General features: G+C 45.4%; 1 protein-coding gene across 9 annotated transcripts in view; it reads left to right on the forward strand.

Moving 5' to 3' along the window:
- LOC102517729 (olfactory receptor 2A12) overlaps positions 1-22,773 on the forward strand; it is a 187,512-nt gene that overhangs the window by 55,327 nt on the left and 109,412 nt on the right. For all 9 annotated transcript variants that reach the window (XM_032494016.1, XM_032494010.1, XM_032494011.1 and 6 more), the window contains one exon: positions 6,673-6,755. The gene's annotated coding sequence lies outside the window, so the exon portion shown is untranslated. The remainder of the gene's footprint in view (positions 1-6,672; positions 6,756-22,773) is intronic.

Below are 22,773 nucleotides of genomic sequence, written 5' to 3' on the forward strand. Positions count from 1 at the left end.
GCTGTAGGCAAAATATAGCCTCAGGCAGAACTCCCAAGGGCTGGGGAAACAAACTCAGACAGCTTTAGTAGAGTGTGATTATGGCCCCGAGGAGTTGAGCGTAGGGTGTCATAAAGGGAGGAACCAAGGGAAGGCTGATTCTTGATAAATGAGTAGGAATTAAGGACAGCGTTCCATGCAGTGAGAACAGCAAGTGCAAAGGAGGAGTGAGAAGTTATTTGCAGTAGCTACAGCACAGGGAAGTTTCAAAGGCTAGAGAGGGTGGAGGCTGGAGAGCTCAGAGGGGCTGTCCATGAGGGGCCTTGAATGCTGGGCTAAGGCCCTAGAACTCTCTGCCGTAGGCAACGGGGAGCCATTAGAAGACTGTGAGCCCGGGAAGGACACGGTCAGATCTGCACCTCAGAACGTGCTATGGAGGCTGTTTGAGGGGAATGGCGGTGGCGGGGGGCGGGGGGAGGAGAGGCCAAGCAGAGTGGCCAGTGAAGAGCACCAGTCCCAGTCCAGGAGGAGCAGCCAAGACCTAACCGAGGGCAAGGGCTCAGCAGATGTGAGCACCTCTGGGTGGAAGAACCAAGGTGGGCACGGGGCAGATGGGCCACAGAGCTGGCCCCGCTCAGGGCAGCTGGGCATTTCTGGGGCGCGAGGTCAAACAGAGGCTGAGGCCAGTAGGAACTCCAGATGCTGCTGGGCTTTGGGCTTGAACAAGCTCAAGGTCAGCAGATGCAGCTGGGCTGTGTCTAGAGATTTCGGAGGTCCATGGCAGGGCCCCAGCCCACACGTAGGAATTGGGGCAAGGACTGGCGCTGGAGAGGAGTTCCCATGAGCCAGGCTGGGTATCAGATGGTGGTCCTGAAGGGAGAAGAAGCTACAAGGAGCAGGGGACAGCGGGCTCCAGCACCTTTATGTCCTGGACCACCTCCCTTCTACCTCTGAAGATGGATTGGGGGCTCCTGGGGCTATTTTCTTGACTCCAGTTACCATTGACTTCTGACTTGGGGACTTGAAGCTTCATGGGTCTGCCCTGACCCTGGTTCCAAGGTCCTGTGAGGGTGAATTCTGGCTTGGCTCCACCTGCTCAGGTGCCTTTGGGAGTGTGCCCACCTTGCCAGCCTCCATCAGGATACAGTCACCGGATAATGATCTATGAATACATAGGCAGAAGAGCGCACTGCCTAGAGCCCACTTAGCCAGTTAGTCACTCATACTACAGACATTTATTTAAGCACCCACAGTGTGCCAGTCCCTGGACTAAGAGTCCCTGGGCTGGATCAGATTCAGTCCTTGTCCTGGAGGGTTCGGAGTACAACAGAGACAAACACACGCAACACACACACAACCGATCACAACACGACAACACAACTCAACAGAACTCAGCTCAACACATCTCAGATCTCAGGTCTGTTTTCCAGATCTCTGGAGCCTGAGCTGGAAGAAAGTGCAGCTCATAGGCAAAACGGTTGTGAGGGCTTATTAAGGAGGAACAGGAGATGCTTGTAGGAATGCCAGCAGTAGAGGGTGGAGGTAAAGCAGCTCCACAGTCAGAATACCTGGCTCGAATCCTGTCAGGATTTCTGGCTAGTGATTTAACTCTCTATGCCTCAGTTTCCACATCTGCAAAATGGAGAGAATGATGTGAATCTCATCAGGCTTGGGGATTAATTGAGATAAAGTACCTGGCACAGTGCCTGGCTTGTGGTCACACAGCTGTATTGGCTGCGGTGGGAGTTTTTGTTGCTTCAGAATTATAAAACTGTATTATACGCTTAGATTCTTGGAGTCATAGAACCCTAGGATCTTAAAACCTTAAAAATAGAACCTAAAGAAAACATAGGGCCTGAATATTAGTTGGGCAGTTCTTGTTCCTTCAGTTGGAGGTGAAATTTCCTCTAATGCCTCAGGGCCAGGGCTGTCACGTTCAGTTGCTCAGGTCGTGCACTATATATCTCTAAAGACAGCTATTCACATAGACTTTGTTATGAATGGAGTCCCCCAGATGCTAAATGACCCCTTGATGGCTGCACCACCACACAGGGAGACCCATTTTCTCTAGAGAAGTCTGCTAAATCCCAGGCTTACCTCACCCCTACAATCTCTGCCCCCAGCAAAACATTCTGGCCTTGTCCTGAACCACACTGACTCGGCGAATGTGATGAAACTCAAGACGCTTATTTAGATTTCATATAAAAAATAAACTCACTCCTCCCAAGCATTCCTGAGAATAGACGGTACAGGGTTTTGGGAATGTTCCAGAGAAGGAGCACATCATATGGAGCTCAGCCTCCTGGCATCCAGAGAGAACAATGGGTCATGAGCTCTCCCTTTCCACCTGACGTCCTCCCCGCCCCTCTCTTCCTCCTCCTAGTTCTCTCCTCAGGTGCCCAGGCTGTGTGTGGGGTCTCCACTCAAAGCCCTTATCAAATGTTTCGCCCACAAAGATCATTCCTTCTCTTTCCAAGGGGAATTCTGGGCCACGTGTTTAGGTAGTAATTTTTGTATACCTCAGTGTCACATTTAGTACCACTTAGAAAACCTGAGACTTACAGAACATTCAAATCAAACCATCTTAGAACAAGAATCTTGGAATAATCTAGCCTAAGGATGGTAAATTCTAAGGATCGTGGAGAATTTTAGAATCCCCCATATCTTACGACTGGAAGGGCCCCAAAGGTCATGGAGTCCACACCTCATTCACTGCAGGCATCTCCTCTATAACAGGACGGCTGCAGCTGCTCTGACTGCACCTCTCTGCTAAAACACAGCTCACACTGTCTCACCAGGTGGCCCATTCCATTGTCAGGTGACGACATCAGCTGCCTGTAGAAATGCTTGAGATGAGGAGGCCCTTAACTAACTTTCCTCTGTGCCTGTGATAACACAGGTGGACTCCAGCCCAAGGTGTGCTGTGCTTTTAGAGCAATGGCAGTTGAAAAGACCAGGATGCAGTGAACTAGCTAGACCCACGAGCTGGGACCTGAGTGATCCAATGCGTGATGATCATGGTGAGCTCAGCGACGTTTGGGGCAGGGCTGCAGTCAGAGGATGAGGATAATGGTGATGGCTCCCCTGTATTGATAAATTGTATTTTCATCTACTTCAAAATAGTTTTACATTTCTCTTAAGATTTCTTCTTTGGCCCGTGTGTTATTTAGAAGTGTGTTGATGACTCACTGAAAGTAATTTGGGATTTCCCAGCTACCTTTTTCTTACTGATTTGTTACTGATTTCTAGTTTAATTCCATTGTGGTGTGAGAGCAGCTATTGTCTGACTTCTGTTCTTTTACATCTGTGAAGGGAGGTTTTATGGAGCAGAATGTGGTCTCTCTTGGTAAATGTTCCATGTGAGTTTGGGAAGGATGTGTGTTCTGCTGTTGTTGGACAAGGTAGTTGATAGAGGTCAATCGTATCCAGTTGATTGATGGTGCTCCTGAGTTCAACTGTGTCCTTGCCGATTCTCTGCCTGTTGGATCTGTTCATTTCTGATGGAGGGTGGTTAAGTCTCCACATGCAATAGTGGATTCATCTATTTCTCTCTGCAGTTCTATCAGTTTTTGCCTCATGTATTTTGATTCTCTGTTGTAAGGGGCATACCCATTAAAGATTATTATGTCTTCTTGAAGAACTGACTTCTTTATCTTGATGTAATGTCCGTCTTTATCCCTGATAACTCTCTTTGCTCTAAAGTCAGCTCTGGCTGAAATTAACATAGCTACTCGAACTTGATTCTGATTAGTGTGAGCATGGTGTATCTTTCTCTATCCGTCTACTTTTAATCTACATGTATCTTTATATTTAAAGTGGGTTTCTTGAAGACATCTAGTTGGGTCTTATTTTTTAGTCTACACTCACAATCTCTGTCTTTTAATTGGTATGTTTAGACTATTGATGTTAAAGTGATTATTGATATAATTGGATTCATATATATCATATTTGTTACTGTTTTTTATTTGTTGCCCTGTTCTTATTTCTGTCTTCCACTCTTTTCCTGACTTTTGTGGTTTCAGTGGACCATTTTATGTGATTCCATTTTCTCTATTTTCTTAGTGTATCAATTATAATTTTTTTTTTTTACTGTTCTTAGTGGTTGCCCTAGAGTTTACAATATACATTTACAACTAATCCATGTCCACTTTTAGATAACACTATTCTGCTTTACAGTAGGGCAAGTATCTAATGATAACAAATTTTATTCCTAATTCTTCCTTCCCTTGTGTCATTGCTGTCATTCATTTCACTTATACATCAGTTATAATCATCAAATGCATCATTGCTGTTATTATTTTGAAACTGTTAGCTGTTAAGATCAATGAAGAAAAATGTAAAAATTTATTTTACCATCACTTATTTCTTCTCTGCTGCTCTTCCTTTTTAAATGTAGATCCAAGTTTCTGACCCGTATCAATTTTCTTTTGTCTAAAGTTCTTTTCATATTTCTTGCAAGGCAAGTCTACTGGCAACAGATTCTCTTAGTTTGTGTTTGTCTGAGGAAAGTATTTTTCCTTCACTTTGAAGACAGTTTCACAGGATACAGATTGCAGTTTGAGGTTTTTTTTCCCCCTTTCTCAACACTGTTTCATCTCATTCTCTTCTCGCTTTTCTGATTTCTGAGAAGTTGGATGTAATTCTTATGTTTCCTGCCCTAAGATGTTTTTTCCTCTGGCTTCTTTCAAGATTTTTTCTTTATCTTTGATTTTCTGTAGTTTGAATATAATAAATGTAGTTATTTGGGGGGTGGGAGGGACAGTTATTCTGCTTGGTGTTGTCTGCGCTTCCTGGATCTGTGGTTTGGTGTCTGACACTAATTTGGGAAAATTCTCAGTTTTTATTGCTTCAAATATTGCTTCTGCTTCTCTTCTTCCTCTCCTTCAGGTATTCCCAGTATGTGTATGCTACACCTTTAGTAGTTGTCTAACAGTTGTTGGCTATTCTGTCCCATTTCCCCCCAGTCTCTTTTCTTTTTGCTTTTCAGTTTTGAAAGTTTCTACTGAAACATACTCAAGCTCAGAGATTCTTTCCTCAGCCATGTCCAGTCTACTAATGAGCCCATCAAAGGCATTCTTATTTTTGTTGTAGTGATTTTGATCTCTAGCATTGCTTTTTGGTTCTTGGGAATTCCAGCTTGCTGCTTACATTGCCCATCTGTTCTTGCAATGATGTCTACTTTTTTCATTAGCACTCTTAGTGTATTGATCATAGTTGTTTTAAGCTCCCAGTCTGATAATTCCAACATTCCTGCCGTGTCTAAGTGTGGTTTTGATGCTTACTCTATCTCTTCTTTTTTTGTTGTTGAAAGCCAGACATGATGTACTGGATAGAAGAAACCCCAGTAAATAGACCTTTAGTGATGTGTTGGTAAAAGTGTAGGGGGTGAGAAGCATTCTGTAGTCCTGCGGTTAGCACTCTGTCTTTTAGTGAACCTGTGCCCCTGGTCTGTGAACTTTATAAGGGCTTCTCAGTTTCCACCCCTCTCCTTAGGTGGGACACGATGGTTGGAAGGGGCTGGAGTTGGATATTTCCCTTCTCGGTAGGTTAGGCTCTGATAAAACTCCAGTAGGATAGGCTTGGGTAAAACAGTTTCTCCTGAGAGCAAGTCTTGTTAAGAAGAACAGAATGCTCTGGTGTATTCCAGCATGTTCCTTTTCCCTTGCCCCTGCTGGATGTGGAGGTCACTTCTTAGATATTCACTGTGAGGACCTGGTAGAGCTCCTGGAAGTAAAATTCACCAACATGTGGAATCCCCCTATGATTGGGCCCCCCCTAGGCTTTTAAACTTTTAGATTTGTCCCCATGGGACCTCTAGCAATTCCCTATCTTTTTGAAAATTTTTTTATTGAAGTGTAGTTGATTTACAATGTTAGTTTCAGGTGTACAACAAAGTGATTTAGTTATACATATATATGCAAATATATATGTTCTTTTCAGATTCTTTTCCATTATGTTTATTACAAGAAATTGAATACAGTTTCCTGTGCTATACAGTAGGTCTTTGTTGTTTATCTATTTTATATATAATAATGTGTCTGTTAATCCCCAACCCCTAATTTATCCCTCCCTGCCCTTTACCCTTTGGTAACCATAGTTTGTTTTCTGTCTGTGAGTCTTTTTTTGGTCTGTAAATAGACTTTGTATCTTTTTTTTTTAGATTCCACATATAAGTGATATCATATGATGTTTGTCTTTCTCTGTCTGACTTACTTCATTCAAAATGATCATCCCTAGGTCCATCCATGTTGCTGCAAATGGCATTATTTCATTCTTTTTTATGGCTGAGTAGTACTCCATTGTGTGTGTGTGTGTGTGTGTGTGTGTGTGTGTGTGTGTGTGTATATATATATATATATATATATATATATATATATATATATATATATATATACCACATCTTCTTTATCCAGTCATCTGTTGATGGACATTTAGGTTGTTTCTATGCTTTGGCTATTGTAAATAGTGCTCCAGCAATTCTTTAATTACAGCTTAGGTTTTCCCACCCAGTACTGGCGCCTGTGGAGGTGTCTACTCATAGATTTCTGTGTTGTAAAGTTATGATTCTCTGCACTCACTTGTCTGTCTCTCCAATTTTTGGTGCAATAGTTTGCCCTGTGACCTCACTTCTCTGACAGATCTAAGAAGAGTTGTGGATTTTTCAGTTTACTCAGCTTTTTAATTTGTTTTTAGTATGGAATGATGACTTCCAGGCTCCTTACATGCCAGACTGGAAACTGGGGGTCTTGCTACCACGTATGGATCCCTCACATGAAGTAAGTACTTTTTAGAGTACTTTTAATCCTCACCCCAGTCCTCTGAAGTGATGCTGTTTCCCCACTTTGTAGAAGCGATTCCTGTGGCTTAGCAAAAGTAAGTGACTCCCTTAAGTTCACACCATTAGAAAGTAGGATTTGAACCTGGGTCTGTCTGATTACAAAGCCTGTGTATATCCTGCACAGCCCCTGCCCAACCTCCCATGCTACCTCCCATGCCACCTCCCACAATTAAACAGATTCCAGATAGGACTTCAGTCCCAAAGGCAGACACAAGTCAGAACTAGAGACAGGAGCCCAGGCCAAAACAGAGGATGCGACCCAGAGGCTAAGAAAGTTCCCAGGGCTCCTTCCTGGCAGACAAGACCCCAGGTTTCTGGAGGTAAGTGCTAAATCCTGATTCTGCCCCTTCCAGCCATGTGACCTTAAGGGCGTCACCTTATCTCCTCCAGCATCAGGTTCTAAGGAAGTAGCCCAGAGTCTGGAAAATGGCAGCTGTTTCAGAAAAGGAAGTTGTTACTGTTGGTGCTAAATACTTGTTAATGTTGCCAGCTGGGAGGCTACAGGTGCCAATTCCCTCCAGCCCTGGCCTGGTGAGGCCAATAACTGGAGAAGAGGTCAGAGCTGTCAGAAGCTCCAGCTGGGGTGGTGGAGGAGGGGAGGGCATTGGAACCTCAGTGAAGAATCATTTTGTTGACAAAGTTATAATGAGCTATCCCAATGCGACCTCCCATAGGGCATACTGGTTACCTCCTCTTCCTGGCTGCTGTCCTGGTTGGCACCCAGTGCCTGCGAGCTAGAGAGCACAATAGGATCAGTCCTTCCCTGGGACCAGGTGTGCCACCTGGTGTAAGGGATGAAAAACCTCCTAGATCTAGCTCAGAGCCAACCGTGACCAACTCCAGTGCCAACTCTGATGACAGGAATTTTTGCTTCTGATTAAGATGGGGTAACAGAGACTAGATTTACCCTCTCATTTGAAATAACAACAAAAGACAAAAAAAAAAGTGGCATTCAAGACATTGCACATCAGGCAATGACAAATAGCGATCACTGAGGAAGGGAAGAATAAGATGACAATAAGGTGAGTCCTATTACTGAATCAACATATCACCTGGAGAAAGTTCCCAGGCCATGGCACGGATGTAGGGGAATTCAGACAGAACCTAGCAGTCTCTTGAATTAAGGAGGCATAGCGGGGAGTCTGGGGGAAGCCAAAGAGGCTAGAGTTTGTAGGAAAGAAAGCTGCAGGGTGTGAGCTCTGGAAATCTGCTGGGGGTACCTCTCCACAGTTCAGCTGAGTTTTAATCAACTAGAAATTACCGGAGGCTGGGGAGAGAACCACCCAAAAGGATAAGATGGAATAGTGCTTAGAGCTCATGCAAGCCTGGGAAATAAAGCCTATTTCTGATAGCCTGATAGCCAGAGTGGAAAGTCTCATAATTCAGGGGATGTCAATTACAGTACTAAGAAGGGTCTTGGCTGAGTCCTGGGAAAAAAGGAACCCTATGCTCAACACAGCTCTGGTCCCACCTAACAAAAAAAATCAAATTGTTCTAAGTAATATGATTACTTCCCAGAATGAAACTCAAGATTATTTGTGGAAAAAAAGTATATATACAGAACCCCCAAAAGATAAAATTCACAATGTCTGGCACCCAATCAATAATTAGTAGGCATGCAAAGAAGTGGGAGAACACCACCCATAATGAGCAGGTGGGGAATCAGTGGGCACTGAACCTGTAAGTGACATTGCTAGCAGAGTTATTAGACAATCACATTAAAACAGTTATTGCAGATGTATTTCATATGCTTAGCCAGAAAAAAGCTTACTATGTAGCAACGTGAAACAAACAAAAAAAGACAAAAAAGTGGCACTTTTAAATTAAATTTTTTTAATTTAACAAAAGATTCAGAAAAACTTCTAGAGATGGAAACTACGATGTCTGAGATGCAAAATACAGTGGATGGAAATAATGGCAGATTAGACATTGAAGAAGAGAAGATAGGTGAACTTGAAGACAGTTACAGAAACTATGCAACATGAAACACAGAGAGGAAAAAGACTTAAAAACCTAACATTTTAGTGAACTGTGGGACAGTGTCAAACAGCTATATAGCTAGTGCGATAAAATTAATAAAAAAGAGAAAAAGAAAAGGCAACTAAGACTGGAAAGGAAGAAGTGACACTATCTTTATTTACAGACAACATGGTTGCCTATGTAGAAAAGCCTATGAAATCTATAAAAAAAAGCCACTAGAACTAACGAGTGAGTTTGGCAAAAATGTAGGCTACGCGATCGGTGTACAAAACTCAATTATATTTCTACACACCAGCAATAAACAATGTGAAACTGAAATTTTAAAAAATTTCAGTTGCATCAAAAATATGAAGTATTTAGGGGTAAATCTGACAAAATATATGTAAGATCTATATACTGAAAATGATAAAATATTGTTGAGATAAATGAGCATCATCCATAAAAGAAACTGATAAATTTGACTTTATCAAAATTAAAATTTACCACTCCTAGAAAGACATTGTGAAGAAAATGAGAAGACAAACCACAGACTGGGGGAGAAAAGATTACATATCTGGCAAGGGACTTGTTTGCAGAATATATATAAAGAACTCTTATAAGTCAGCAGTAAGAAACAAAAGAACCCATTAAAATATGGGCAAAGATTTTAACAGACATTTCATCACAGAAAATATACGGATGTTAATAAAGACATGAAAAGAAACTCAATGTCATAGTCATTAGGAAAATGCAAATTAAAACCACAGCATGATACCACGACAGATCTTTTAAAATGGCTAGAATTAAAAAGACTAACCATACCTAGTATTTGTGAAAATGTGGAGCAACTGGAACTCTGAGATGTAGCTGGTGGGAGTGTAGAATGGTTTAACCACTTTGGAGGAACAGTTTGGCAGTTTCTTACAAAGTTAAACATGTACCTACCATATGATCTAGCCATTCTTCTTCTAATTATTTACCCAAAAGAAATGAAAGCACTACAAAAACTTATACATGAATATTCATAACAACCCTATTTTAATAGCCCCAGACTGGAAATAATCCATGTCCCAGGGCCAAGGAAAAGGAATAAGGGTTTGACCTAGGGATTACTTAGCAGAAGATTTAAGCCGGAGCCATGTGGGAGTATGGAGCTCTGGAATCAGAGGCTCCTGAGTGCAAACTATGACTGTGCTACTTAGGAAAATGGTGAGTTTGGGCAAATTATTTCCCTGAGCCTCAGCATCCTCATCTGTCAAAGAGCTGGAACATTTTTTTTCCCTGGGCTAATCCTGGCTCTATGCTTACCAGTGTGACCTTGGGCAAGTGAATTCACCTCTCTAAGCCTCAGCTTCCTCACTTGTAACATGGACCTGCTAATCATGGGACCTCTCTCACCTGGCCATTGTGAGGATGTAAGGGGTCTATTAGCACATGCGGAAGGACTGTAGCAGACTTTTCACCCATTCAGTCTTTGCTACTATCGTCATCATCATCACCATGACTCCCCTCAAAGGCTGCCGAACGCAAACTGCTTGGCACAGGCATTATTAGATACAGTTGTCCCTTGGTATCCGTGGGGTTTGGTTCCAAGACCCCTGTGGATACCCAAACTGGAGGATGGTCAAGCCCCTTATATAAAATGGCAACATATTTTTGCATATATTTGTATGTGACCTACATACATCTTCCCACGTGATGTAAATCCCTCTAGATTACGTGTAATACCTAACAATGTAAATGCTCTGTACATAATTGCCAGCATGTGGCAAATTTAAGTTTTGCCTTTTGGAAATTTCTGGAATTTTAATTTTCCACTATTTTTGATCTGCTGTTGGCTGAGCCTGAGGCTGCCATGGATGCAGAGCCTGTGGATTGGAAGGATGACTGTAATTATGAGGCAGGTGCTGTGATGTAGATGGTGGGAGGTGCTGTGAGACTCACAGGAAGAAGACAAAAGTTCTGCCTGTCTGGAAGATGGGTGTGGAAGGCTTCCTGGTGGAAGTGGCCTTTTCTGAGCCTCGAAGGAAGGAGGTGTAGAAGTTCTTAAGGTGGAGGAGGGGAAAGGTAGAGATGAACTTGAGCAAAAGCTTGGCAGTGAGAGCATCTGAGCATGTCTGGGAACATGGAGCTGGTTCATCAGGCTGTGTGTCTTGCAGGAGGGACAAGGCATGAGACTGCCCAGGGGCGCTGGGTCCAGAATGCATTGCCTAGGGGTCAAACTCACTCCAGTAGGTGGGGAGCCCCTGTGCCAGTCTACATGGCAGAATCACTTGAGACATTAAACAAAACATAGAATCCATGGACCTGAGACATTAAATAAAACATAGAATCCATGGCCCTGCCTGGCAGTATTCTGAGTAGTAGATCTCAGGTGGGAGCCAGGAATCTATACTGTATAAAGCTCCCAGGAGATTCTGACACCCACTGAGGTATGGGAACCCCTGCCATGGGGAGGAAGTGTCTCTAAGCAGGGAAGGACCCTATTGGAATAGCAGATTTGAGTATAGAGCTTGAGAAGGTGGGGAGGGGGTGTAGGAGACCCCTGACTCTGGCCCCCAGCCTCCCACCCATCTCCAGGGGAAGCCCACACTTGAAATGCCACATTTACTGCTGGAAAGTTTCTTATAAAGATATATACTGACATGACAACCCAGCAATCCAACTTGTAGGTACTTACCCAAGACATCTGAAAGAAAATATCCACCAAAAGACTAGTAAGTGAAAGCTCTATTTGTAATAACCAAAACTTGAAAACAATCCACAGGCTCACCAACAGATGACTGGGTAAACAGATTGTGATGTAGCTATACAATGGAGTACTACTCAGCAGTGAAAAAGAATGAGCTATTCACACATGCAGCAACATGGATGGATCTCAAAGCAAGATGAATGAAAGAAGGCAGACCAAAACAAAAGGAGAGTGCATAATGTGTATGATTCCATTTATATGAACTTCTCGGAAATGCAGACTAATCTACAGTGACGTGGGGTGGAGGGATGTAGAGGTATGAGAGGGAACTTCTGGGGTGATAGATATGTTCATTATCTTGGTGGTAGTGATGGTTTCAAGTGTGTATACATGTGTTAAAACTTATCAAATTATATAAGTTAAACATGTGTTGTTAATTGTATGTCAATTATACCTTAGTGAAACTGTTGAAAAAATATGAGGCCAGTTCTGAGCAGTTATAGCCAGTCTGGTCTTTACACAGCGTCCCTCCCGCCGTGTCCTCTTCCTGACTGCCAGTGACGTTGAATGGCTACTACGCACAAGGTACTGTGTGCTAAATACTATATGGAATTTTTAATCTAACTTTCACAATAGTCTTGTGAGGTGATGCTTTACATATGAGGAAACAAGCTCAGAGTGGTTAAGTTACTTCTCCAAGGAAATGTTAGCATTTACCCCTAACATAATTCAAACTCTGTTCTGATTTGTTCTTGTGATTATACAACCATTGTGATATTTGTGGAAAACAAGATTTTTAATTTTAAATTGCTTTCAGTCAACCCCAGTACATTTATTGACTATCCTAACACATCTAATGATTTTTATTTTTCCATGATTTTTAAATCCATATAGGGAAAGTATTATTACCATCATAATTCAATAATGTACATAAAAAATTATTTTCCTCTTCCCTGATCCCAACCTCAAATCTCTACATGTGGCCTTACACTCTTCTACATGAAAAACACCACTAAGAACAGCTTCTAGGTAGGGGATTTATTTGTTTTTAGGCAAAGTCTGAGGAGTAGGATGCAGGGTGCAAAGTGTTATATATATATATTTCCCACTTCTTATCTTGATAAAAAAAAAAAAACATAGTCTTTTAAATGCTTTAGTATAAGCCAGGGCCTTCCTGGAACCCCGGCCCAGACCCTGAAATTCCTTATGAGATCTGTCATTTTTGACCAGCAAACACCCATTCTCCCTGCATCTCTAGAAGTAGTTCACTCCCCAACACCAAGAATAGGTTCTGATTGGTTTTAGCCAATCCACAAATCCACAACCATTTTCTTGGGTGGCCCCAAACCAAGTCAGAGTCAATGAAAAACAAGGAGACTTTTGCTGGCATTCCTGAGAAAGTGGCCTCTCTGTCCCATGTGTGCTACCAGGGAGACTCCCTTTTCTAGAGCAGTACAGGGAGGGACAAGGAGGCGTTAGTAGAATGATGGTGGGAGGGCTTTGACTGACTGCAGAGTCAGAGCAGAGAGGTGGAGACCACATCCCCATTCTTGATAACATTATTTGAGCCACCTGAAGCCAATTAACAGATTGCTTTTGTTTAAAACAGTTTTAATTCACTTAAATGTACTGACACTGTGTTAGACACAGTTCTAGGAGCAATATCTGTTAGGCTTTCCATGAGCATAGTCCTAAATTTAGTCTTAACTTAATCCTTAGTCGTAAACCAGAACTCTGACCCTTTTCTAGTGAAAAGCTTTTAGTGTCAAGAACAAAGGACATGTTTGTCTAAGAGTATATGTGGTGCACTGAGAGAAATCCCATGACTATTACAAGGACCCTACAGCGTGGGCCCCGGGAGGTCTGCCTAGAGGTGGACCCCTAAATATGAGGAATGCAGCTCTCTCTAACCAGCAGAACTCCATGTCAGGTGCTAAATGTCAAAAATCTCAACGAACAAAGAGACTCAAATGATTTCTTTCCTGGACAAGCTCTGTGATTCCTGTATAGATCTTTAGCAGGTAATCTCCACTGGACAAATATTATAACCCATGTATATTTTACTGGGAAAAAACCCCAGTAAACTCTTTCAAATGTATGGTATATTAGAACTCCTGTCAAATTTAAATAATTTTGATAAAGTACTAAGTGTGCTTTCTTCTCGGCTAAACTTCTTAAGGGAAACTAAACTTCTTAGTGTTGTAGGGCCCCTCCTCCACTGCTGACCACAAGACCAGTCTTGGAGGTGGCCTTAGGTACAAAAAGAAGCCTATATATTTTTTTTAATGTGCTTTATTTAGGTACAACTTATACAAATAAAATTTCACCAGTTTTAAGTATGAGATATGATGAGTCTTGACAAAGGTGTGTCACTGTGTAACCCCCACCAAGATCGAGATAGAGAACATTTCTATCACCCCAAAAATCTGCACCCCTTTGAAGTCAATCCCCTGGCAACTACTAATCTGCTTTCTATCGCTGTAACTTTGAATTTCCTGGAATTTCTTATAAATGGAATCCTACCATATGCGTTCTTCTGTGTCTGGTTTCTCTCACCCAGCATAACGAATTTGAGATGCATCTGTATTCTTGTGTCTATCAGTAGTTTGTTTCTTTTCATTGCTGAGTAAATTCCAGTCTGTGGATATACCACAGAGTGTTAACCCACTTACCAGTTAATTGGCATTTGGGTTATTTTCAGTTTTTGGCTATTATGAAGTCACTCTGAACATTCATTTTTAAATCTTTAGGTAAATACCTCTCTTGGTAAGTATCTCTTGGGTAAATACCTAGGAACAGGATTACTGGGTTGTAATGTAAGCATATGTTTATCTTTACAAGCAACTGCCGAACTGTTTTCCAAAATTGTACCATTTTACATTCCCACCAGCAGTGTAGACTTGCAGTTGCTCTACATCCTTACCAACATTGGTATGATCAATTTTTTTCATTTTTAGTCATTCTAATGGATGTGTAATGGCATTTCATTGTGATCTAAGTTTGCATTTCTCTAATGACTAATGACGTTGAGTATCTTTTTGTGGGCTTCTTGGCCACTCATAAATTTTCTTTGGTGAAGTATCTATTCAAATCTTTTGCCCACTAAAAAAATTGGGTCATTTTCTTGCTTTGAGCTGTAAGAGTTCTTTATATAGTCTGGATCAAAGTCCTTTATCAGAAATATGTTTTGCAAATGCTTTCACCCATCTGTGGCTTGCTTTTTGCTTTTTTATGGTGTCTTTCAAAGAGCAGAAGATTTTTTTGGTAAAGTCTAATTTATCCATTTAAAAAATTCTGTGATTTCTGACTTTTGTGCTCTATCTAAGAAATCTCAGCTTAGCCGGGGGGTTCTCAATTTCAGTACTATTATTTTGGGCCAGAAAATTTTTGTTGTGGGAGGCTGTCTTGTGTATTGTAGAATGTTTAGCAGCATTCCTGGCCCCTGCTAACTAACTCAGTAGCATCACCCCTCCAGTTGTGACAATTAAAAATATCTCCAGACATTGCCAAATGTCCCTTGGGGGAATATTGCCCCAAGTTAAGAAGTCCTGGCCAAAACTAAAATGTAATGTGAAGTAATTTTCTAAAAGCTTTATAGTGTTAACTCTTACGATTTCTATGACATATTTTGAGTTAATTTTTGCATTTGATGTGATGGTTGAGATTCATTTTGTTGAATACAGATACCTAATTGTTTCAGCCCTGTTTGTTGGAAAGACTATCTTTTCCCCATTGAATTCCTTCAGCTGCTCTATCAAAAATTAATTGACTACATATGTGTGGGTTTATTTTTGGACTCGGTTCTATTCCACTGAGTAATATGTCTATCCTGACATCAGTACTGCACTGTCTCGATTGCTGTAACTTTATAGCAAGTCTTGAAATCAGGTAGTGTAATCCTCAAACTTGGTTCTTCCCTTACAAAATTGTTTTGGTTCTGCTGGGACCTTCACATTTTCATAAAAAATTCACAATTAACTTGTTAATTTCTATAAAAATATCCTGCTGGTGTTTTGATTGCAATTGTATTGAATCTACACATCAATCCGAGATGTCTTGATTGCAACTGTATTCAATCCTCACATCAGTCCAAGAAGTGACATCTTAACGATGTAGTCTTCCCATCTGTGAACATACTTTATCTTTCCATTTAAACATTTCTCTCTGCAATGTTTTATTGTTTCCAGTATACCGGTTATAGTGATTTTTAAAAATATGTTCACAGATTATTTGATATACCCCCTTTTCAGTGGTGGAGACAAATTCCCCACCCCAAAAGTGTGGGCTGGACTTAGTGATTTGACTTGCTCTAACAGATAGAATAAAGCAGAAGTGACCATGTGGGACTTCGATGGATAGGTCATAAAAAGCACTGTGGCTTTCTGATTGGATTGCCCTTTCTCTACTGGCTCATTTATTCTGGAGAAGCCAGCTGTCATGTTGTGAGCAGTCCTGCAGAGTGTTCCATATGATGAGAAACTGAAGCCTCCTGCTAAAAGCCATATCAAGCTTCAGATGACTGCAGCTCTGTCCAACATCTGGGTTGCAACCTCATGAGAGACCCTGACCCAGAACCATCCAGCAGCCAAGTTACTCCTAAATTCCTGATCCACAGAAACTGAGATAGGAATATCTGTTGTTTTAAACCACTAAGTTTGGGATAATTTGTTATGCAGCAAGAGATAACTAATATACCCATCTATTCTTGATAAATACATCACTCGGTATTAGAAATTTTTTAATGTGATTTAAAAAGATGTTGTTAAAATGTCAGCTTCCAGTTGCTTATTGCTAGTAGATAGAAATAGAATTGAATTTAGAATATAGACATTGTATCCTGTGACCTTGCTGAACTCAGTCCTAGTAGCTTAGAAATCTGTGTTAAGAAATTAGTGTTAGTCCTCAATTCCTAGTTGGTGAGCATATGCTTCCACCTTTCCTGCAGTAAACTTAAATTTTTTTTAAAAATCTTTATTTATTTTTTAATGCAGGTACTGGGGACTGAACTTACAACCTTGCGCATGCTAGGCACATATTCTACCCCTGAGCTACAACCTCCCCCCACACTGTAGTGCACTTCTATTAACCAGGTTCTTACTCACTCTAAGTCTGAGGCCTTTCCTCTTCAATCCCAGGAACCTTTAGGGCTGCCAGCAGCAGGAGTGCATGGACTTCTATTTCACCGCTCAACAGTTACACAACAACTTAACTCCCATCCCAGTTTGCTTCATCTCATTCTGCTGGCTACTAACTTACTACTTTTAATTTCTCTTTTCAGTCACTGGCTTGAACAGGCTCGGCTCTCTGGACTTCTCCACATTGTGACTTCTTTGTCTCCTTCTTGTTTCCCACATTTCCGAGTTCAAGTTCCCAAGTGTGACGATCTGGTGGCCCATCCGCCCTTTTCCCTCCAGGTCACTCATTGCCAGGCAGCCGTTTGGTCAGGTCTCCCCTTCTTCCCATAGGTTTTGTCCACAGGGGACAGGTTCCATGGACCAGATGTACCCACTTGGGCTGCAGGGGTTGGAGACAGAGCAGTCTCCCTCTCAGGGGTGTGACAGGGTGGGCCTGGGATGGACACCTCTCATGCAGTCCCCATTTCTCCCAAGCCTTGAATCAGTGTGTGACACTGTTCCTCTTCCAATCCTTGAGAGAAACCCAGACCCCACCTATAGAATTGAACCTGTTTGTGCTTGGCATTGGGTATCTTCCTCCTCCCTCCCAAGCCTTCCCACCCCTTTCTCTGCTCATTCACAGTCAACACTGAAAGTGCCAGAAAAATTATGCACTTCAATCCAGGCATCTGGCAGATGAGAAAACCATGGCCCGGAGAGCTCAAGTGACTTACTCAAGTTCACAGACAAAATTTAAATATATGCCTCCTGATCTTCCCAAGTTAGTGTTTTCCCCCACTGACCAGTACTGGGCCCTAGCAGGCACATGACGTCCCACTCCGAGTGGGGTCTGACGGAGCAGAGAAAGTGGACCTGTGGTCCAGCAGAGGTAGACGGCAGCTATGACTCAGCCTAGGCTGTGGGTAGCTGCTGTCCCATCCCTCTCAGGACTGGGCTTGAGGGCTTCGAGGCTGAGTGCCTCGGGGGTCGAGGTCCAGGTGTGGCTAGTAGATGAGAGGTACAGAGGCAGGGGACTGGCTGAGTTGGATCCAGAATGAATAAGCCTGTATAAGTTACCTGTGGCTGCTGGAACCAATGATCATACATTGGGTAGCTTAAAACAAGAGAGATGTACTCTCACACTTCTGGAGACCAGAAGTCTGAAAGCAAGTAGTGGGCAGGGCTCCACTGCCTCCCAGACCCCGGAAGGATCTGTTCCTCCTCTGGTGGCCACAGATGTTCCTTGACTTGTGGCCACATTGCTCCCGTCTCTACCACTGTGTTCATGCTTCCTTCTCCTCTGGGAGTGTATGTCTTCTCCTCTCTCTGTCCCTCTGCCTCTCTCTGATAAGGACACCTAGGATGACATTTAGGGGCCACCTGGACAATTCAGAATAACTGCCTCTTCTCAAGATCCTTAATTTAATCACATCTTTTGCCACATAAGGTGAAACTCCCACATTCCAGGGATTTGATGTAGATATCTTTTTTTGGGCCAGTTTCAGCCTACCACAGATCTCACCATCTCACACCACTACCTCCCGTCCAATGGCCTCTGAGCTGTGGCAGAAGGAGCAGCAGGCTAGAGTTCCTTCCTTATCCCCATCCCGAGAGGTGAGGGGAAACTGGAGATAGCCAAGGGGCAGATCAGTGATGGCCTCCTGCTTATTAAGTCATTGTATTAGCTTGGGCTGCCATCAAAGCACCATAGACTCAGTGGCTTAAACAATAGAAATTAATTTTCTCACAGTTCCAAAAGCTGCAACTCTGAGGTCAGCGTGCCAGTGTAGTTAGTTTCTGGTGAGAGTTCTCTCTCTGGCTTGTAGACAACTGTCTTGTTGCTATGTTGCCGCATAACCTTTCTTGTGTTTGCACATGGTGGTGGGGGCGGGGGGGGGGGGGCGGGGCAGAAGGAGAGAGAGACAGAGAGAGGGAGGGAGAAAGGGGCTCTCTAGTGTCTATCCTATCAGACCAGGGCCACTTTATGACCTCATTTAACCTTCATTACTCCCTTAGAGCCCATCTCTAAATACAGCCCCCTCCTAAGTAGGGGCTAGGCCTTCAACATAGGAATTTTAGGGACACAAACATTCAGTCCATCACGGACACTTTTGCTTCTTACTGAGTCATCTCAACTCTTTTGTCAGGTAGAGATGAGTATCTATGTATGACAGGTGGGGAATTTGAGGCTCATGAGTAACTTGCCAAATAACTCACCCAGTTGAGTGTCAGAATTGGGATTCAAAGCCAGGTTGGTCTGGCTCTGAAGTCCATGCTGATTCCACTGCCCGGAGCTCCACTGGGAACCCCAGAGCTGCAGCTCCAGCTCTGCCCTGCACCTGCTGCTTTCACTGCCACCGCCTTCCACTGAAATGCAAACTCAGAGTTCAGCACCCGGTCTTCAGCCCTCAAGAACCCCAGATACACTCATGGCTCTCAGGTGTCTTGAGGAAGGCAGTCACTGGAGGAAGGAAGACCGGGTCGATGTGCTGGGCTCCCCTGTGCCCGGACTGGCTGGAGCTGAGCGGGGGGAGGGGGCGTGGTCTGATGAGAATGACCCGGCGATGGGTCATGGAGGAATCCCTTCTCCTTGGGGAGTTAGGAGACTTCAACCGAGGTCCAAGCAGGCCATCCTCCATGAGTGATCTCTGGCAGTCTCTCCTGGGCCTCAGTTTCTTCATATGTCCAGTGGGGGATTCAGTTTATCTATAAGATATGTTCCAAGTCCTGATCCTTTAAGATTTAAATGACTATCATAAAGATGGAAGTCTTCATGCTTGCACAGCCCTGTCTGCGTAACAAGATGCTTTCCCTCATCACTTACATCAAGGAGCCTTTAATTCCACTCAGGGTCATGTGCTTTACCACGTGTTGGGCAATGCTGGGCAACAGAGGGCCCAGAGAGATGAGGGAGACCCAATTCCTGCCCTCAGGGAACCGCTAGTGCAGGTACAGTGCAGATGTAAAGGGAGGGGTGGGTAAGACGTGGAGGTGAACATAGAACCCTGGGTGCAGACGGGCGGGGCTGCGGGGTTTCGTGCTTCGTGTGACCTCACAATCTGTAAAGCAAAGCAAAGGCTTTTTTTTTCTTTTCCCCAAAGAAGGCATCTTGTCTCCATTTTACACATAAGGAAATTGAGGCTCACAGACAGAAATGACTCCCTAAGGCTACGCAGCCAGGAAGTGGCCAGGCCTGTCTTCATTCCATGACCTTGTCCTCGTCTTTCAGCAGGTTTGCCCTTCACTGTAGGGGACCCTGGGGTGGAGGATGGGAAGGAATTTGAACCAGATGCTGAAGATTTGTGAAGAGTTCTCAGTCTGGTGGGGAGGTAGACTCACCAACACCCATTCGTGATTTGCAGTGAGCACAGCTTGGCCACCTTGTGACTGTCAGGCCTTGGGTTAGGGCTCAAGCAGAGGGTTTCCTGGCCCCTGGGGAGCTGCAGCCCTGCTGGGGTGATGACACATACTAGAGCAGTGACAGTTCACAAGACGTCCCAGCCTGGGCATGCCAAGTGTTTTCGACCCAAACGAAGTCATAGCCTGGGACATTCATTCATTCATCCACTAAACTCATCCAGTCGTTTGTTCTTTCATCCAGTCACCAAATAGTTTTACTGGGAACACCTGCGTACCCAGTCCTGTGTCTGTGTTTTTTTTTGGGGGGGGGGGTCTTCCTTCCCTCTCTGAACACTGGTGGGAGCCCTCAGCACCTGGGCTGCAGCGCCGTGCCTGCATGTGTGTACGTGACTCTTACTCATGGTCTAGATGCCCGCAGGGCAGGGGCCTGGTCTCACTCGTTTCTAGCTGACAAAGGGGATACTGTACCAGGATATTTGGCGCCTTGCCTCAGAGTTTCTGTCTGCTGCTCCCAGGGTTCCCCCTCCAGGAATGGGGGCTGTAGGCCAGATTGAGGGTGGAGGAGTGGGTGTGTAAGCACAGGGGCCCCACTCCCCCAGCCTGCTGATCAGCTCCAAGCAGAAGGGCAGAACCAGAGGGGCCCAGATCACAGGGAACAGCTCTGCTCCCCACTGTACTGATTAGAAAATTGAGGCAGTCACTCCCTCCCCTCCTCACAACTGGCAGGGCCCCTAGTCTCTTAGCTCCCAGATCTTCTGTGGACAGTATACCTATCCTGGGTGGTCCTCTGGCCAGCTTTGATGGGAGATGGGAGGTCCCTCTGCGCTGGGCTGGTCATGGGTGTGATGGGGAGGGCAGCCGCTCCCCGTCCAGAGGACATTCCCTACCAAAGTGCTTTTGATCTCCAACTAGCCTGGCCCAATTCTCCTCCCCCATCTGACCCTGGATGGCCCTGCACTGAAGACAAAGTGCTGGGGGGCGTCAGAGGGGAGTGGGGGAGAGGTTGAATTGGAGGGTTAATCCAAAGGATCTTTCTAGGGTTCATTCTCCAGCCCTCTCTGACTGTCAGGATCTCTTGAGTGGCTCCTTGGGGTCCTGAACCGACGCGTGCGTGTGTGAAACTAGGGTCTGTGGGTCTACACACAAGTGTATGCTCATGCATGGGTACCCCTGTGTTTGCGGGAATGTGAGCACCCACGAGGGCATCCTCTGGGCATGGGTACCTTCAGAGGTGGGGCCACAGATGGCTTGAGAAAATTTGGGTCTCCTTCTATCAGCGCCTCTCCCTTTCTTTGATGTGGACAGGACAATCTTGCGTAAAAAGCAAAGAGCCTCTCGGAGACAGGTCCATCTAGGCTGACTCCTAGATAAGACATTCCGGGGCATAGACTTGAATACCTGAGTGTTCTTGCACATCGAATTCCGCTCAGAGGCCCGGGGCAGAGTCTCCGTCCTCACACTGAGGGCTGGGGGTGCTATCGGGGCACGGGGGGACCCCGGCCTCGCCTTTCTCATATAAAACACTGTACCCTGCCTTTCACGAACCCCCTTGCCGCCGACCCTGGCAGTGAGGCTCGTCCCTGCGGGACCCGGGGCAGCCCCTTTCTTTGTCTGGGCCTCGGACATCCCGTTGGCCACACAGGGTCCTCCACCACGTTCCTGGGCCGTGCGGGCCGCTGGGGAAACGGCGGGAGGAGGAGACCGCCTTGGCCTGGACAGTGTGCCCTAGGGCTCCTGGCCCAGCCCCCGCCGCCCTTTCGCTCCGCGGGGCAGCATCCACCCAGGCGACGATGGAGGTAGGGGCGGGAGCGGCGGCAGGTAGCGGGCAGGCCCCTCCCCGCCGCCCTCCTCCTTGCTACCTGCCGGAGCACGCGGACGACGAGCGCTACGTGCGGCAGCCCGCGCGGGCGGGGCTGGGGGCGCGCCAGAGCCCCCTCCACTGCCCCTCCCCTCCGCCGCCGCCGCCGCCGCGCCGGGCCCCGGGCCTCCTGAGGCGGCTCTGGGCATCCAGCTGCATCCCGCCCTCCGTCGCACGCCACCCTCATGACGCTCGCCGACCCTCGCTGGTTTAGGGCGACCTTTCTGCACACCGGCCCCGCCTTGGCCGCCCACCCCCACGACCCCCGCGCCTGACCAACTCGCACCCCGGGCCCGGCTCCCTGACTCTCGGTTTTAATCACTCTCCTCCGGGTGCCCTCTGGGCCCTGATCACTCGGTTGGAGCTCTTCTCCCCTCAAGATCCAGGGCGGGGCCCCGCTCGCTGCCCCGCACAGGCCCCAACGCCGTACGTACAAGTGTCTTCACGGGGCAGTGGAGTGAAGTTGGAGACGGGAGTGAAGGTGGAGACGGCGCGGGCCCGGTCCACGGCCGGAGCTGTCTGAGCTTCCCTGTCGGCCCCGACCACTGGCCCTGGGGCCTTCTCGGTGCCCTGGAGACCCTGCGTGTACCTGACCTACTCCGTCAAACCTCTGGCCTCCCTGCCTGTGCTCAAGCCATTCCTTCTGCCTGATAGGCTCCCTCTCCAGCCACAAGTGCAAACCAGACCCTTCCAAGGCCCATCTCTCATGGAGAAGCCCTGCCTGCTCCTTGGGGCTTCGTCATCTGTGCGGCTGACTTTTGTGTCTGGTGCTGTACACAGCAGGCTGCATTCTCACCCCCGTGGTAACCCTGCAGATAGTGGGGTGACAGTCTGCCTGTGGCCGACCTGGGGTTTGAGCTCTGTGTTAGAAAGACATCAAATACCTAGAAACGTCAAAAACATGCTCTTCCTCCCGTCCGCCTGCTGTTGTCTTGTCCTCCCAGGACTTCCCCCTAGGACATCTGTTTCTCTG

This window comes from Camelus ferus, chromosome 13 (genome assembly GCF_009834535.1).
Source record: "Camelus ferus isolate YT-003-E chromosome 13, BCGSAC_Cfer_1.0, whole genome shotgun sequence".
NCBI classification, from domain to species: Eukaryota; Metazoa; Chordata; class Mammalia; order Artiodactyla; family Camelidae; genus Camelus; species Camelus ferus.